General features: G+C 34.0%; 1 protein-coding gene across 1 annotated transcript in view; it reads left to right on the top strand.

Annotated features, from left to right (window-relative positions):
* Positions 1-18,572, top strand: part of LOC128208544 (uncharacterized) — a 182,132-nt gene that overhangs the window by 53,617 nt on the left and 109,943 nt on the right. The window lies entirely within an intron of this gene.

Below are 18,572 nucleotides of genomic sequence, written 5' to 3'. Positions count from 1 at the left end.
AAACCAATCAATTGTCTCACTTGATAATTTTTCTCGGATCTGAAATGAACGAGGTCAGAAAAATCTAATTTAATTGTTCAGCTTAGCAGCGGCTTTACCAGGATCATGAAATAAGATTAATACGACGGAGTTCAAAAATATAATATGTATTTAAATAACATAGCAATAGCCCGGCTGGATTAAAAATGTCATACCGGTTTGTAATAGGTAAAAGTTTCGTAGGCTTTTCGGTTGTTTGACTTACTTAGAAATAAACAAACTTAGCACGTAATTATGATAAAGTATTGTAAACGTTCTCAAAAAGCACTTTCCAAAACAAATTGGAAACCAAATTTATATCGCCTTTAAATGCTGATAATGTAACTTGTATTGTGACTGTTGGTGTCATTCCTCTAGTTTCCACTTTCTTTACCGACCACATGCTTTTAAAGAGGTGCCAATGGCTAATTATGTTTTGCACCTCTATATCAACACAGACAAATTACGTCTGCAATAAAATGTGCGTTTTAATAAAATGCGTCTGAAAAAATAACCACTTCGAATTAAATTACATATTGATGTGCGCTTTTTTGAAATTATCTTATAGTTATGATATGAATATTTTGAATAGCCATGTCTGGTATATGGATCCTTAATGCATCATAGCAACTTTCGTTGAGCCACTACAGTCTCGAAAAATGAAGTGAAACCTAAAGCTTTCTAGTGCTCACAGATCAATACTACAATTTGAATTGATCGTAATCCTGTGTCAAGCTAAGACATGCTAAAACAGAAGTAGCACCACACTCTTATACAAAAACTCGTCAGCTTTGTCAGTCGAATTGGCATAATACGCAATAATTCATATTCATAAGGTCTTGCAAAATATGTGAGTAGCATATCGGTAGCGTTTTTAAGCTATGGCGGAGAAAAATGGTTTATACACATCCCCGCCGACGAAATAAATGATATCAGAATACCTCAATTTTTCCAAAGGTTATACAAGATAAACACTGGAATCCCAAACGCTTTGATGTATCTGTCATTTTTCGTATTTATTTTTCAAGGAAATACAAAAATATTTCGATCATTTTAAAACAATTTTATGTTTTTATAAACTGATTTCTTAGTATTCTGTCAATACCAGCATATGATGAGGTCAGTCAAAGTACTCGCGAATATTTGGTCTTCAAAAGAAGCGAATGTTAGGGGAAGTGTTTCTTCTTGCAAATATGGCTAATAGAGATATCTGAAACATTTAGTATTCAACTAATCATCTGCTAAATGATATTTAACTTTTATGTCATCGAAAAAAATCCGTATAACCATATTTACGCCATTACGATCAATGTATAGAACTTGTTTTAAGTAATCAACCTTGTAAACATCATCGTTGTCAACTTTGAAGTCTTTACTGCCCTGGAAGTTAAATGGATACACTTGTTTTCTTTTTCTGTTTTTTTACCAATATTTGAGACTGTTTCAGCTGTCCTTATTTGTATTTAAATAGGTGAGTCCTAAATATTCCAGAAAGCAATTATGTTATTTTTAGAGATTATCGCAAATTGTATTGGAAAAAATCTAAAGGCGTTATTATCTTACGATCGATAATATGACGATAATTCTTGAATGGTCAAGCAATAATGGCATATAATGATACATATAAATTCAAAGAAAATAGAATCTTCATCAATGATAAAATGCATTATATGCATTCCATTAAACAAATCTCACAATCAAAAAGCGCTTACATTAATACAAAAAAAACGTATGTAAAAGAACAATATTCCATATTTATTTGTTTGATCGAACTTTTTGAAGTCATAATTCATGAATAGTCAATCAAATAACTCGCTCGCATACATGAACGGACTATTGTCAAATATTAATAAATAAAATGAATTCAAAGATTATGTTTAAACTTTTGATCAGTTAAGGATGTTTTGGTCATACTATTGTGATTGCACTCGTAAAACGAACATACTGTGAACATCGTAATCAATGTGGTCTTTGATCATACATTTACTTTCGATGATACAATGAGAACTACATGGACGCGCTCGGAAGTCAAAACTTCAAATATAAACCTTGCAAACGATAAGGGTCCAAACAACACTGAACGAGAGACACAAACGTACAAACACCAAGCCGACCTCACACATCATAATAGCTTAACAATAATTGTGAGGATAATCGCTTTGTAAAGTTTGAAAGTTTTACTATTAGCCAAGGCACAGTTTGAGCGTCTGACAAAACAATGCAATAAACAACAATGATCATAACAACATGTTTAAAAGAAAGTAATAATGATAATGGGTAACGTGGAATATACAAATTTAAAAAAAAAATCAAAGCTGTAAACACGCATTTAAAGTTATATACGCCGATTTTCCTTTAATTAAAAAGGCCGTTAAAAGTAACAAAGGCGTGTCTTAAGGGGTGGGGCCGGACATAACTTGGAAATAAATTTTCTTCTTTCAAGTAGTATTTCATCACCGCCTTTAAAAGGTCAGTGAAAAAAATGGTGAAAAGTATATATTTTATTGACGCAAATGTCACATGTAAATTAAAGTAATATGAACTTGCGAAAAACGACAGCTAATCACCTAAATAACAGGCATTTGCCGGCAATAATGAAGACTAAATAATCTCAAATGGCAATGACGCTAATAACATCACGGAAAAGAAACATTTATCACCACCTACACGACTAGTTTGAGCGTGTCGAAAAGCTGTTCTTTGGCTTTGTATGCACTAATATTATTTATGCCACATCAACACAACTTGTTTGTTCAAAGCAAGGAAATCCTTCCTGGTTTCTGAACTGGCAAACAGAATCTTCATATCTGGGCTGTTCGCTATATTGACACTGAATCACGTTTAAGCGTACGTTTGGTCAAGGACACGGTGTACTTAAGTTGTCCTTCAAATTTATAGCACTGTTAGTGGATCTGATATCAATATGAATTATTCTATATTTTCAATCAAAGCATTTTACACAAAATATATTTTTAATTACGTAACACAATATCAACATGTCAAATTGATACAGATAGTCCTAGGTTGGAAAAAATCTTTCAAAGAGCCACAAGTTCTGTTATAATTTTCAATAATGTTGTTCCCCTTTGATTAGATATAGCAGTCAATGCAGTGAATATTACATTGTCATAGTGCGACGAATGAATGTGTCATGTTTGATCATGAGACGTGGGGCATTCTTTTTGCCTTCGTTTTCTGTGTTGTTATCCTCTCATCACAATCTGATTGTAAAAGCGTGTCTGGGTGGCTTTTGATTAAGGTTTAATCAGGTTTCACCGACCGTTTCATCATTAATCGGTCAAAATATCGTGGCTTTTGAATAAGGTTTAATCAGGTTTCACCGACCGTTCCATCATTAATCGGTAAATAGATCGTGGCTTTTGAAGAAGGTTGAATCAGGTTTCACCGACCGTTCCATCATTAATCGGTAAAGATATCGTGGCTTTTGAAGAAGGTTGAATCAGGTTTTACCGACCGTTCCATCATTTATCGGTAAAGATATCTTGATGCGCTTGTGTTTGTTTGGTGTTTGTATTTCTGCATGTGGCGCTTTTACGATTGTTTCTTTAGTTCGTTGTTGATTGAGCAATTGCTTTGTGCACGCCTCTTTTTATTGGTTCTCATTGAATTTCGACTTCTGGGCTTGTACCAACAGTTTTTATTGTTTTAATCTAAATAATCACGAAGGTAATTAATGTGACATGTTGGATATATGAGAAACTACAAAGACAGACTCTGTAGCCAACAATTTTCCAAAGACAATGTTTAAAGGCAAACGGCTTAAGCCTAACAGAAACTGATTGAGGAAGACTACACGTGCAAGTCATTTGACCAATGAATGAATGCTGGACTTGATTGATGTCAGACACGTGCGGTCCCTTTTACATTGACCGAAATGTAGAGAGTCGATATGTGATATGAACGTGTCGGGAACATTTGACAAGTCTGTGACTGCAGCACGTTCATGATATAATTCCCCTGGTTTGGTTTGGGTGTCTGTTCCATTATGTTCGATATCGTTTAGTTATATCAAGCACACTCATGCAAGCTTGAAACTAATATGTAATCCGATAAATTAATTTTCGCACTTGTCCATGACAAACAATGATTAAGAACGAGCCATTGTTTTGTCTTGTTTTACAAATACTTTCTATTTTTATAGAAAATATAAACTAAACATTTGGAAAGCTTTTCTAACCCTGGCATTAATTATGTATTTATTTATTGTAATAAGAAACATGTTCGTGATTTCAATCAAAATCACTTTTTTTGCATTTATATCAGGTTTTTATTTCTTACGCTTCGCAAAGTTTATAACACTATTTAGCCTTGATTCGTGTCCATACTTATATATTTACTCACGTAACAATTAACGTAGCAATCCTTCTACAAGCTTTTCTATGCAACAAAAAACTGCTGATTGAACGCAATTTTGATAGAAAATATCTTCGAGCTCCTCTTGATGACAGTGAGATCACTTGAAACCCATCATTTGTGTCAGTCACCATAGTTCATAATCCTCGGAACTATAATCCCACTGATTTGCTTGACCCTAAAACCATCAAACGGTGTCAAATAATTCAGATTTTTCCTTGAAGGAAAATAATGGATGTGACCGGATGTAATCATCGAGTTTATTTATTTTGTTGATCTATCTCGACTCAATTGTCAAAAGGTATTTATTGCTTTGTCATGTTTTTATGTTATTCCCGAGCAATGACGTTCCAAGTAAAAGTACATGTACACATATGATCTTCGGGGATTTTAGTTGAGACGATAATATATTCTCTTTTTATTGACAGTGGATATATACTTTGAACAAACATCCTATTTCACGGACATCTTATGATGATGCTCACTATCATGGTAAGGTCTATCATAATCGATCAATAATACATCTCGTGCTAAAAAGCGTCTGGACCTTCTATTCACCATGTAACTTCGAAATTCCATTTTTTCTGACTCTGTCTCTTCAGCTTACACTTGCCCAGAGTCGAGTCTTTTAATGTATATGTTGCTTCGGCGAATAACAGAGTACAGTACGATTTAATCTTATGGACTTGTTCCTGTATTAAATATTGCGTTATTAATGCAAAACAGGATAAACAATGGTATCGACTCAGCTGGTACATCCTTACCGTATAATATAAGATATGTATCGTGGTATCTCAATAATGGATCAATTATGTTATAAATTTAAGCACATTCAACGTCAAGACTAGTCTGCAATATGGTGTTCTTGTATGGTCACGCCATGATTCTCCCAGCACTTAACGCGTCTTGCTATAAAAGTATGGGAAATGTGTCCCTAGTGGTACCAAATGTATTATTATTTTCGACGTTTTATTTCCCTTTTGTTGAATAAGGCGTATCAGCGTAATATTTATGTGTTCATGGAAGAGGCACGTCCTATGTCGCACACCCGTCTCTAACGCTCCGCCCCTTTCACGTCAAACACTGCTTTGTTTCTATGCAAATTCGTCATACTGTTCGGCTGATGTTATATTGATTGTTTTTTATCATGAATTATATGAACGGTTTATAGATAATTTAGAATAATTTCCTTCAATTCTGTTATGTTTTTGGAGATATCCCGCTTTCTTATCCAGTCCATTACTTTGTACTTTGTTGCGGGATTTGGAAACACTCGGCAGAAATAACCACTAAACGATGAATACGTATCCTGTCAAGACCCAGGGCCTTTACATAAATTTCTAGGTCGGAGCGAGCCTCAGAACTGTACTCTATAATACTTACTGGTGAAAGTGGCTCGTTTCCGGTCAATCACTGTGTTATTCATGCTGTGATTACGACATATATTCGCATTCGGGACCATTATAAGATTACGACGTTTATCGAGCAAGACCCGGTCTTCTGTCTCAATCAAAGTCACTTCGCATCTCTGGCCTTTTTGCATTTGCAATGTAAGCAAAAAAGGTTTGAACGAGGATATATTGGAGTCATCATACATATTTATGCACTTGGTTGTAGTTGTGTATTGAAGTTTGTGAAGCAAACAATTCCCGGGTTATATTTGTATATTGGAGTTGGGTGAAGTAAACAACTGCCAGTTTAAGGGTTATAACTCAGATACTAGAATAAGTCGGGGTAATAACTCACTTACAACGATTTATGCAATTACCGATAAGGAATATCAAAGGCTTCCACGACTGAGCCTTGATTCAGGGAGAATAATTATGCTGGTTTTCTGACACAATTTGTGTCACAACTTTGAAGAAAAGAAATCCAAACTGTCACTGAAACTGACATATTCGTGCCGATTGTCAAATATGTTGCATAATTCACATTCCATGCAAAGGCAATGACACACGATTGGAAAAGCAAAATCAATCAACCTTAGTTGTCTGTTTTCTGTTATCTGCAATATTCTCTGGGATTGTCGGGATCAATGTCCGAATTTTCCATTCTCTTTTCCCGGAGTCTGCAACACCTTTTGTATAACATTCCTCAAGCACAGCTTAGGGACAATGGTTGCGGGATGCTATAATTGCTTAAACAATCGGAAAATAAAGGTCTTTATCACAAATGGAATAATTGAGGAACACAACGATTATTATTTCCTCTGTTCGTCATCATTCTGTTAAAGACACAACGATTATTTTGTGAAAGCTATTTTTGTGCCACTACAAGTATTATTTCGTAAACAAAAACGAAAAACAAAAATTTGACAACAAAAAACAGGAACATAATGGATGGGCTAATTCTTGGCTACGCAAAATCAGTATTCAAATTAAGAACAAGAGCTATCACAGTAGGTGATGAATGTCACCGAAGTGCCGTCCAGTTCAAAAGATTATACAATAACTAATAAAAATAAGCCCATAAACGGATACAGTAATCTATGTGCATATTTACTGCATTCCAAAATAATTTAACTCTTAATTTGACCTTGAACTTTGGAATGGGGTCGTGGGCTCTGCACCCGACACATCATCTTTATGTACCATACGCATGTGTCAATGTATTTTAAAATGCCCTCTTGCACGACAAAGATAAACCTAGAAACGGAACTTAATCAATATAACTGTCATGGTTGATAAGTATGTCAAGTATGGCAAGTATGCAATTTTTTAAAGAAACATGATTAATAAACAATTGCAAAAATACAATTCCCGTGTTCGATGTTCACGGAATTCCGGAACACCTTACTCTTTCAGCTTCAAGAAATGAAGTCCAGCATAATTGCAAGTTTTCATTGTCATTCAAATGCTATGGTAAATTTGCAACCAGGAAAGCATTGGTAATGGCCTTCGATGAACAACGATCGAATAACATTATATCGTTTGTTCACACATACATCAATTAAAGTCTTAAATAATAACTCAAAACATTAGTAGTTAAAAGAGATAAGGAAATTCTGAGTAGAAACGCTCATTGCTTATCAATTTTATCTAAGAGAATCAGGACTACATTCGATGCGTCTGTTCAGGTGTGACAACTCGACGCGAGATAATCCAGTTACTGTGATAGGAAGGCAGCTTTCTGTGCGTTAAACACCCTACCATTCAAAGTTATGAAGCAGCGTCTGTAATGAGGAAAGCAAACGCGTAGCTTTATGCATTCGGTCGGCGTTAATCTTAAGAAGCTCCTCTGATTGTGAATGGAGTCTTAAAGGAAACTTTACTCAGATCCTGAAACGACTCTTGATATCATTTCTTAAACTGCAAGGCTTTTCACAATTGAGTATACTTCCCCTCTCGACCCGTATGCCTCGCGATTAAGTGTATGTTATTTCGATATTTGATCATGTTCTAGTGGAAAAGGCGTTTAAGCAAAATTTGCCTTTAGCAGAAGATTTTATTCCATTTATGTTTAACAGATTTATTCATGATTATACCGTATACACGATGTTTTCTGCAGTAGAGAATATTTATTGTAAAACACTTTCCAAAATAAATTATACACGCAGTCAATATACATTTATGTTTGTTCTTGAACCATAATTTTTGTATAATATGTGGCATATTTTCCGAAATATTTAAGTATATAATATATAACTATATACACATATTGGTTTTGTGCGGTAAAACCACTTGAGCAAAATATGTAATACATGAGGATGTTTTATATATCACATAACAAACACATGAAAACTGTCACACACCCACGATTCAGGCTTTGCAATGTCCTAAAAGGACATGATGGCTGTACTTACACAATATTAGATTACTACAGTGTCAATTTATTGTCCGTATTCTTTAAAGAAATGTCAGACTGGTTTTCATTCCCAGTCGTAAAACAAATTACATTACTCGGTCAAAAGATTTTATATTCCCAATTGGATTCATCGTCAAGACTTGCGTTTTGATTATTCCCAATTGGATTCATCGTCAAGACTTGCGTTTTGATTACAAAGGCCAAGTCTGAGGGGGAAAAAATCTAGACGTTGAAAATGTTAATTGGGCATATTTGCTGATAATTTTCGCTCAAAAATGCAATTGATGAAACTGCAAAAAAGAATCAAAAAGTCTATAGATAAACAGATCATTTATGGAATACGGTAACAACCTTTTGCATTTTTGGTTTATACAACAAAAACCAAAAGTCTCACAAGAAATCAATATTTAATCGAGGAGAGATCCTGCTGACCTTAACTTCAAAATCGGCAGTGTCGGTTAGTTTAGAACTGTTCATTGATAGTAATGATAAGACAAATAGTCAAGGCAGATGTCCTTTTAGCACCGGAGTAAATAATTATTATGCCAAGGAACTACGAAGGCAGCATTTGCGAACTTGATGTCTTTTTTTCGAACAAAATGATTAATGGTATAGCGTTTGAAAATTTTCTCCAGTTTCTACAAATGGTTCAATATAAAAACATACCACGAAAATATTTTGCACGATTTAAACGCATACATTACGAGACCAATTGAAAATATCGCGTTTTTGCCATATTGCCCTGAAAAATCATTATTGAATATGAAGCATTATTTTCGACAAAAGAAACGTTAAAAAGAAATTTCCTCTCTGTCTTCTTATTTTTATCAAACAGCACGAAACTTCTGCTAAGTTACATCTGCTTTTCAGTGCAACGTTTCTTTCCGTCAGTGAATTAAAATATATACACGAATTAACTGACATTAATTGAAATTTAGATATTTCGAACCATTGTGTTGTCAAAATCATATAATCTTTCAAAAAGCTTGAACTGTTATACAACAAGACGAAATAGGCCAAGTAGCACAACATTTACCTATATGCTGTTTCACTGCAAGACCAAAGAGACAGTAACAAGAGCCACAACGCTACAAGTCATTGGGAAATAGTGGATTACAATCTTGGTCAATGAAAACTAATCAAGAAAGCACTTCGGCTTAAACAGTTCTGCTACTGTTTTTGTTCTTAATTATTCTTTTCGAATAAAACGTCCAAGACAAACTCACTCTAAAAGATCTCAAATAAAATGTAATGGGAATAAGATTGATGTCCATTCATTTGGAAATCAAACAGAAGACATCATAAATTCATTAAACCATTATTTTGTTTGACGTTATCTTTTTATCATTTTATTTGTCAGTTTGAAAACGCATTGTTGAATATAGATAAAAACGTAACCTGATGTTTTACACGTTTAATATAAAACAATAACACAAATTAGTATGCACATTTGCTACTGACACTCTGTATCAACACTTAGAAAGGCTATCACGCCATATTTTTTGAAAACATGTAGTTATAGATTGTGTTAGCAATACTTCTTCCTAATAAAATATATTGAGAGAGATTATGTATTTTGATGGCACTGATCTTGCTTGACATGGCAACATTTTGTGTCAATGAATCGTAAGTATTAGATATAAAAACGGCCTAATTATATGCTAAATGAAACTCGACGTTACTATTATACAATGCTGGCAACGGTCGGCAGATTTACAGGAATTAAAACACGACAACGAATGTACTTCCCTAAGGGTTTCGTTTTACATATTATAATGTGTATTGTTAAATATTGGTATAAATATGATGAATGTAATTAGTTTTACCGAACATTCATGATGATGTAATGTGACTAAAATCAAGATAAATTCAGCGATGCCAATACGTACAGACAAGACAATAATTAGCCTTACCGGGTAGGAACAAATGGATTAAACCAGATTTTAGCACTGGTATGTTTTCGTCCATCTCCAATCCAATAAGATCTTGTTGATCTGTCTCGACCAAATCTGGTCATTTGCGAAGTAATATTGCCTTACCATGATTCATAACTTACGTCAATGCGCATCTCATCAAGCCGCGTGTAAACAAACGTGTTTGGAGAAATATATCAAGAAACGATATATCAATTATAAACGCATTATTTCTATGATTTCCATCCATATACTTGATGAGCGCATAGCGCATATTCGCTGACGTTTGAGATGCATGACTCATTCTAAAAAGAATCTACTGAAATAAAACTACAGAAAGATGTTTCTGTTAAAAAGGATTATAACAAAAGTCATTTTTGTTACGTTCGCTTTTCTGGGTCATTGTTTCCGAGTCTGCATAATAACTATACCTACTTAAATTTGTCGATGTAAAGGGATCAGAACTCTGGTGTTACTCAGGTGGGTTATGTCAAAATACAACGTAACAGACAGAGATAAAAGAGATTTACATGATACATGAAACCCCACCCACTGTCAAGTGATGTTCTGCTAAAGGGTTGAGCTGACGCCGCAACCGACGCCGCCACTTTCGCCAGAATGAGATATGTCGCATTTTAAGTTGATTTTGTGTACAATTTAAAAGGAACAAATAAACAACATTTGAATTTGAAATATCTTTAAATGCCAACTGAGTCGAAGTGATGTATTATATCAAAGCCATATGAAAATGATTCTTGAGCATGTCTTAATTAATGGAAATGAGACGAAATTAGATGCTCTGTTATATAAATATAGAACATAAGGAATAAAGAAACCTCTGTGGAATAACCTTCAATGTGACCTTTATTTGCCCTGTAATGAAAAGATTAACAAAATATATTCATATGATATGACACCATGTAGTATACTAAACATAAAATGTTAAAATTAGCCCACAAAGACTTATCAACAATCTTTCGTGGTCGCTCTTATTGTAGTGCAAATCAATATAATTCGCAATCAAACCTTGCTTGTATTTAAACATGAGGCAGCTGTCTACAGGTCTGCTCAAATAACTACAATAATCTATATAAGAAGCAATTTTAAATCGAATTGAACATGCTTTAAAAATTTAAATTGTAAGAATGATGTTCATCATTTACTAAAGATTAACGAAATGCATTTTGGTCACTAGTTATTACTTGCGTTTCTTCAGGGAAAGCCTTCCACAATACAATGTTGCCGAGAAATAATTTTCGCTACAGAAGGGCAAAGACATATTAACATATAATAGTGGCAATTATGCATTTCGGGTTAGGGCAAATGTATTAGCAAATGGCAAATTCCCAACGGCTTTTCATCAAATAGATTTCTCCAACATTTAATGAGACGTTATTAGATATTAAAGTTATATGTGCCTTTAGCCTTTTGACGTTCTGTGTCTCGTTGAAAGCCTAATAGGCGTTGATGCTTATCATTGAGACAATCTCGTAAGTAAAAGTTTGGCTTCAAGGAAAATTATGTCCTTTTATTTTAATACACGTCTTTAATAAGTAGACGAACTTCTGAGATATTTATGCTTACCCGACAACAAACTATTGTAGGACATTACCGGTGATATTATGTTTATTCTGGTCTGGCGATTTCAAGCTGTTGAAATCTGGCAAGACATTTATTTTATTTTTTGTTATTTTTACAGATATATTCAAAAGTAGTATTCAAATAAGACATTGTGAGTACCTGAATGCAATTAAGAATTGACTGTTACAGAACATGAAATTTTCCGGGAGAAATGAAAAAAAGAAGTACCTATATATACATGCATTTTTGAAAATAGTAGGTCCTAAAATTCCATAAAGAGACGTGCGCTCCCTTCTCCATGGACCGAAATATAGAGAGTCAATATGTCGTATGTACGTTTCGGGAATATTTGGCAAGTTTGTGACTGCAACACGTTCATGATAAAATTCCACTGGTTCGGTTTGGATATCTGTTTCATTATGATCTTTCATATAAGATACCGTTAAGTTATATCGAGTAAATTCTGTCACGCTTAAAACTAATACATAATCAGATTAATTGAAAATTCGCACTTGTACATGGCAAATCATGATTAAGCACATACTTTTCTGGAAAAATGTTAACGAAACATCTGGAAAGTCTTTGCTACCCCTGGTAGGAATGATGTTTTTATCCATTGTAATAAAAATATGAAGATAGGTGCTAGTGATTCCAATACAAGCATCACTTTATTGCATTATTATTAGCAGCACTATCTCTTCTTGATACGCGTTCCTACTTATGCGTTTATTTAAGTATCAAATTAACGTTGCAATCCTTCTTTAAGCGTTTCTACGCAGGAAACAACTCTGCTGACGGAACGCAATTGTGATATATTTTCGTGCTCCCCTTGATGACACTGAGATCACTTGAAATCCATCATTTGTGTCGCTATACTTCATTATCCTCGGAACTATAATCCCACTGATTTGCTTGACCCTGAAACCATTAAACGGTGTAAAATAATTCAGATTTTCCCGTGAAGGAAAAGTATGGATGAGACCGGATGATATCATCGAATATATTTATTTTGTTAATTTATCTCGACTCAATTGTCGAGTAGTATGTATTGTCTTGTCGTGTTCTCGGGTTATTAACCAGCAATAAGATTCCAAGTAAAAGTACAAGAACACAAATGATCTTGGGGGAAATGAATTGATACGGTCATATATTCTCTATTTTATTGGCAATGGATATATGATGCGTAATCATTTTCATCCACGAATCTTTTTTAGCGATTGGAAATTCATCTTCTGATTATACGTAGTTTAATGGTAAGGTCCATTTTAATCGCTCAATAATGAATGGTCGTTTTAAAAAGCATTTGGACCATATATGCACCACATGAATAGCTTTGTAAGTCTACCTCTCTGGAAATTATATCTGTTTAAAGGTAAATAAAAATTCCAAGCATGTTCTTTGGTCTTCATTTTGTATTATATTATCATATGCATTCCTTTTAACATGCACAGTATTTTAATAAAAAAAAAAAAAACGTCAGTAAAGTGTAAGTTGACTCAATTTAATTAAAATCATTTCTTTTATATCCAGACAAATGCATACACTATGATGGTGTTCTCAGGAAGCAATTGTTTAAATTGCACTTCACACGGAAGGTATTATATTCAGATACAAAGTACACTCTGTGGTTCGCGGATATTGTAGAACATCACACACATACACAATTAAGCTATCATAATGGTTAAAACGTTGTTCTTCCTAGTGTTAGTATACTGTTAATAATTGGTTATATGTAATTGCGAAAAGGCCCTTAAACTATCTGTATACATACAACTATACATTCAATGCAAGATATCTATGATCGACTATACATTTAAACATACCGCACTTATCCAATTTATGCAATTATCGATCAATGAATATCAAAGGCTTTCAAGATTGAGCCTTCATTATGGGTGAAGGATTATGCTAGTTTTCTGACATAATTTGTGCCACAACTTTAAAATTACGCGATTAAAAATTTAACCAAACTGTCGCTGAAATGGATATTTTCCCGCAGATTGTCAAATATGATGTATAATTCACGTGTCATAAAATGGTAATGATACACAATTGGAAAAGCAAAATCAATCAATGACCAAATTAGTTGTCTGTTGTTTGTTATCTCCCCAATTCTCTAGGATGGTCGGGATCATTTTTCTGTTCTCTTTACTTCACATCTGCAACAATAAGTGTATAATATGCGTCAAGCACTGCTTGGAGACCATAGTCTCGAGGGAAGGCCTTATTTTCTCAGACAAACAGAAAATAAAGGTCTTTTTCACATATTAAATAATTAAAAAACAATTTGATGATTCCTTCCTCTTATTAATATATCTGTTCGTCGACACTCTTTTAAAGACATTCATTTGTGATTCGATTCCAGAAGCCAGAAATTGAGTAATAAAAAAGTTGTAAGTGGAAGTCTACATGTAGTAAATAGGGTATACGTGTTGGACACAAATAAATCAAAACCTAAGATAGAACCATAACCAAGACTGTTATAACAATTAAATTGCCCCGCCCCTAGGTCGCGATTTCGGTGCTCTGAAAATACATTGAAACCCTGTTGGCTCGAACTCCCAGGGACCGACGAAAATGCCTCGAGCCTTGGAAAATCTAAGCCAAGCGATAATGCTTACCTTCGATATTAAGAAATTGGTCCTTTTCAACCAGTTCTAGTCAACGAGGAATTCGAGCCAAATTAGCTGAAGCCAATGGGGTTGACTGTAAATGGTATTTATACCACTATAGTTTGCTTCCATCTTTCTATGTTCTACATTGATCATATTCATCAACGATTGTTGGCTTTTCATCAACAGTAATAAATCAGCATTGATGTGAGCAATAAATATATCAATACACATGACATAATTATTTCGAAAAGTAAATGAACGTCAAATATTAGTAGTTCAATAACCAATTAGTTCCTAAAAAGTATTAAGTTTGTTTGCCATAGTTTGATGTGTTTTTAATGTTTTTAATTCACACTTAAACATGCGTGGGTTATTTCAGTAAGAAACGTAGGAGCAATTTCATACTGGAAAGACATTTCTAACAGATGCAGCTCTCTTTAAAATATCTCACAGATATAAACGAAACCGTTTTAAAAGTTTAATATAAACGACCTGTAATGTCGGTTTATATTACGTTTAAGTTATCACAGCTTTCCATTAAATTTAATGTAAATTATTTTGCAATACAAAACATGTCCAGTTAAATGTTTGTATTTACATTAATTTTGCAATCGTTTTATGAAGTTTATAAATACATGTTTTACTGTGTCCTATGCTGTAAATGTTGCGTGTAAAACAGTATGTTTCTTTTGAAAAAAGGAGCAAATACTTTCGTGAATGAAACGTGAAGCAGTTAATACAAGGTAATACAACGTTTGTTGAATACCTACTGTACATTATTCTTCATTTACTTTTCTCTAAAATTCAAAAAGAATTCCGTGACAGAGGCTGTTACTGGGCAAGGCCACCGCCGGATTAATCATAGACGAAATTTTGTACAATTGAATGAATAAAGTAGTATTAAGGAGATATGTCTTTTATGTGTGTGTTTGTGAAGATGCCTCTGACGCCATTCCTCGAAAAAATATTTGGCAACAGTCGTTCGATTCTATAACATCTAAACTCGTTATTGCTCAGAAATAAAGATGAGGTAAGCTTTGGCGTTTAAGATGAGACAATAGTAAGAAAATAAAATTGTCAAACACTTACATAGAAGTGATATCGTTGCGTAAAACTCATTGAACCTTACTTACTTATGTATTACATTGCTTACGAGACATGTATCTTTCACAGTTGTTGCGTCTTTACCAATTTGATATATACTGGGTATGTCTACCACGTAAATACCAGCTTATTTAAAACAGTGTCGATATATGTAACGAATATATTTCAGAATGACTCATTTTTTTATTAGATCAAGACATGCTGAGTAAATACGCTAGAATGCGTAGCACTTTTGTGTAAGATAATTAGGACGGATTTCAAGACCTCGGTATAGGTGTGACAATTTAAAGCCATGAAGCAGTCACTGTCATGAGGAACACAACGGGTAGCTTTATGCAGACGATCGGCGGAAAAACACCTTTAGAAAGCTCCTCTAATTTTGAAAAGAGTCTTAAAGGAAACTTTGGCTTTTACTGAAATCCTCAAAACGCTCTTGATATTACTTTTTTAAAACTGAACGTTTTTCACGAGTAAAATCTCACTCTCGACGCGTATGCCTCAGCAAATAGAACGCGATTTGTTGTTTCTTATTTAAATATTTGATCATGTTTCTGGTGGAAAAGGCGTTCCAGCAAAAAAAAAATAAACAGAAAATTTTAACTCCTTTATGTCATACACATTAATTCATGATTGGACCGGATATGTGTTGCTTTATGCAGTAGCTGATATTCATTGTAAAAAGCTTTCCGAAATAGGTAACATACGCAGTCAAAATATATTTGTGCCGGATTTGAACCATACTTATTATATAAGTGTCATATTGTAAGAAATATATTGAGATATCTTGTATTTGTTCGTTAAAATAACTTGAGAAAATATGTAACACATAAGGTGGTGTTGTACATCGCAATACATGAACACTGCTCACATACCTACGATTCAGGGTTTAATTTTCCTACAAGGGCTTTGTGACTGTACTTACAAAGTTTTAGATTTCTACAGTGTCGATTGAGTGTTCGTTTCTTTCAAGAAATGTCAGCAATGGTTGTCATTAAATTTCTAGTCGTAAAACAAATTACATAACTCGGTCAAGAGGTTTTATATTCCCAATGGGATTCATTGACAAGACTTGTGAATTGATTACGAAGGCTAAGTCTTTGGGGAAAATAAGTCACAACCTTGAAAATGGTAATTTTGCATGCTTGCTGATCACTGTTTTCAATGTCCGTCTCAAAGTGCCATTCATGCACAGTTACTGAGGTACTGATAACAAACACGAATCAAAGCCTTCTTTGAATAAACAAATAAATTATGGAATCAATGCTACATTGCTATTGAATTAAAGAATATTTAGCATGAAAACCATAACTTTGCAAAGAAACGAATACATGACTGTGGAAAGATTCTTCTGATCTTCATCACAATACTACAGTGTCGGTAAGTTTAAAATTGTTCATTGATAGTAATGATAAGTTCACTAGAAGATTTCCACTTTGCACCATATAACAATAATCATAATTTCAAATACTTAGAATGCAGCGTTCGCGAATTTGATGCCACTGGTCTTCCTCGATCAAAATGTTTTATGGCCATACGTTCAAACAATTCATTCTGCTTTTAAAAATGGTTCAACATTAATTCTACCACCAAAGGATTTCGCACGCTTAAAACGCATACATTACCAGATCAAGTGAAATCTCTCTTTTTGCCATGTTGTCATGAAAAATCATAATTGAACATGAAGGATTATTTCCGACAAAACACGTTAAAAAAGTGTCTCTCTGTCTATTTTTATCACACAGATCGAAGCTTCTATTGTGTTACATCTGCTATTAAATGTAACGTATCTTTTCTATATGTTAGGGCAAGTGGACGTTCTTTCAATCACCCATTGAATTCAAATATATACACGCATTGTTTTTGTTTCGACAAAATCTTGTCATTTACCAAGTAATGCTGCCTTGCCATGATTCAAATCTCACGTCAATCCGCATCTCACAAAGTCGCGTAAAAACAAACGTCTTTGGAGAAATATTACAAGAAACAATAGATCAATTATAAACGCATTCTGTCTTTTTTTTATTTTCATCCATACAGTTGATGAGCACAGATTACATCTTCAATGAGGTTTGAGATACAAGACTCATTCTAAAAAGAACCTAAGGAATTTAAACAACAATCAACTGTTTCTATAAAAAAGGTAAATAGCATGGATTTCACAACCCTGTTGCTTTTCTTGGTCATTGCCTTCGAGTGAGTAGAAGAAAAAAATCCTTATCGTCCTAAAAAGTTTTAATATTAAACGGGTATAACTCTGGTGTCAACAGGCGGATTATTTCAAAATATAATTTTACCGAGATAAAAGGGACGTAGCGCTAGTGTTTCTTGGTCGGTATATATTCTAAGAGACATGATACCCCCGAACACTGTCCAGTGATGTTCTGCAGATATATTGGGCTTACGCCGCCACAGACGCCGCCACCGTCGCCGCCACAGACGCCGCCATCTATAATGAATTATGTCGCATGTTCAATTGTTTTGTTTACAATTCACTAACCATTTGCATCTAAATTTCTTTTATGTCAACTGGAGTCAAAGTATTTTATTATATAAAATCGGCATGAAACAGATTCCTTAACATGCTTATCCTAATGAAAATAAGAAGAAATTAGACGCTCTGCCTCAGATATTGAACACCAGGAATTATGACACCAATGTTGAAATAGCTTCCATAGGACTTTCCTTGCTCTGTCATGAAAATATATAATATCATATGCAATAAGTATGCCACTACAAATCGGACGTATTGGACCGTAGCCTTGCTTTAAACTGGTAAGTGTTAAAACAACGTTACTATGCTTGAAACATTTAGCTCATGGCGAAAGATCTTGCAACTTGTGGTATTGTCTGCCATCGAAATCATAATACTATTTGATAACTTTTATTAGGAGAAAAGAAATATAGAGGTGTTTCAAGTAACAAAATATCAAAAACGGTAAACATTAGCCACATCGGTTGTCAGACCATATTTGATAAACAAAATGCCTTTATTCGTTTTTCTGTTTCGAGTAACCGGTAACGCAGCGATACCGAGTGTCGGCATTTAAGAAACAGATTGGAGCATATGCAATTGATATTTTGTCTTGCATTCTGTATCATTGACGTATAAATATCATTTAATCACAACCAGCGTGCGATGTTGTTTACCAATGTTATGATTTTA

This window comes from Mya arenaria, chromosome 11, assembly GCF_026914265.1.
Source record: "Mya arenaria isolate MELC-2E11 chromosome 11, ASM2691426v1".
Lineage (NCBI taxonomy): Eukaryota > Metazoa > Mollusca > Bivalvia > Myida > Myidae > Mya > Mya arenaria.
Note: the sequence above shows the minus strand (reverse complement) of the source record. Positions and strands in the feature narration are given on the sequence as shown.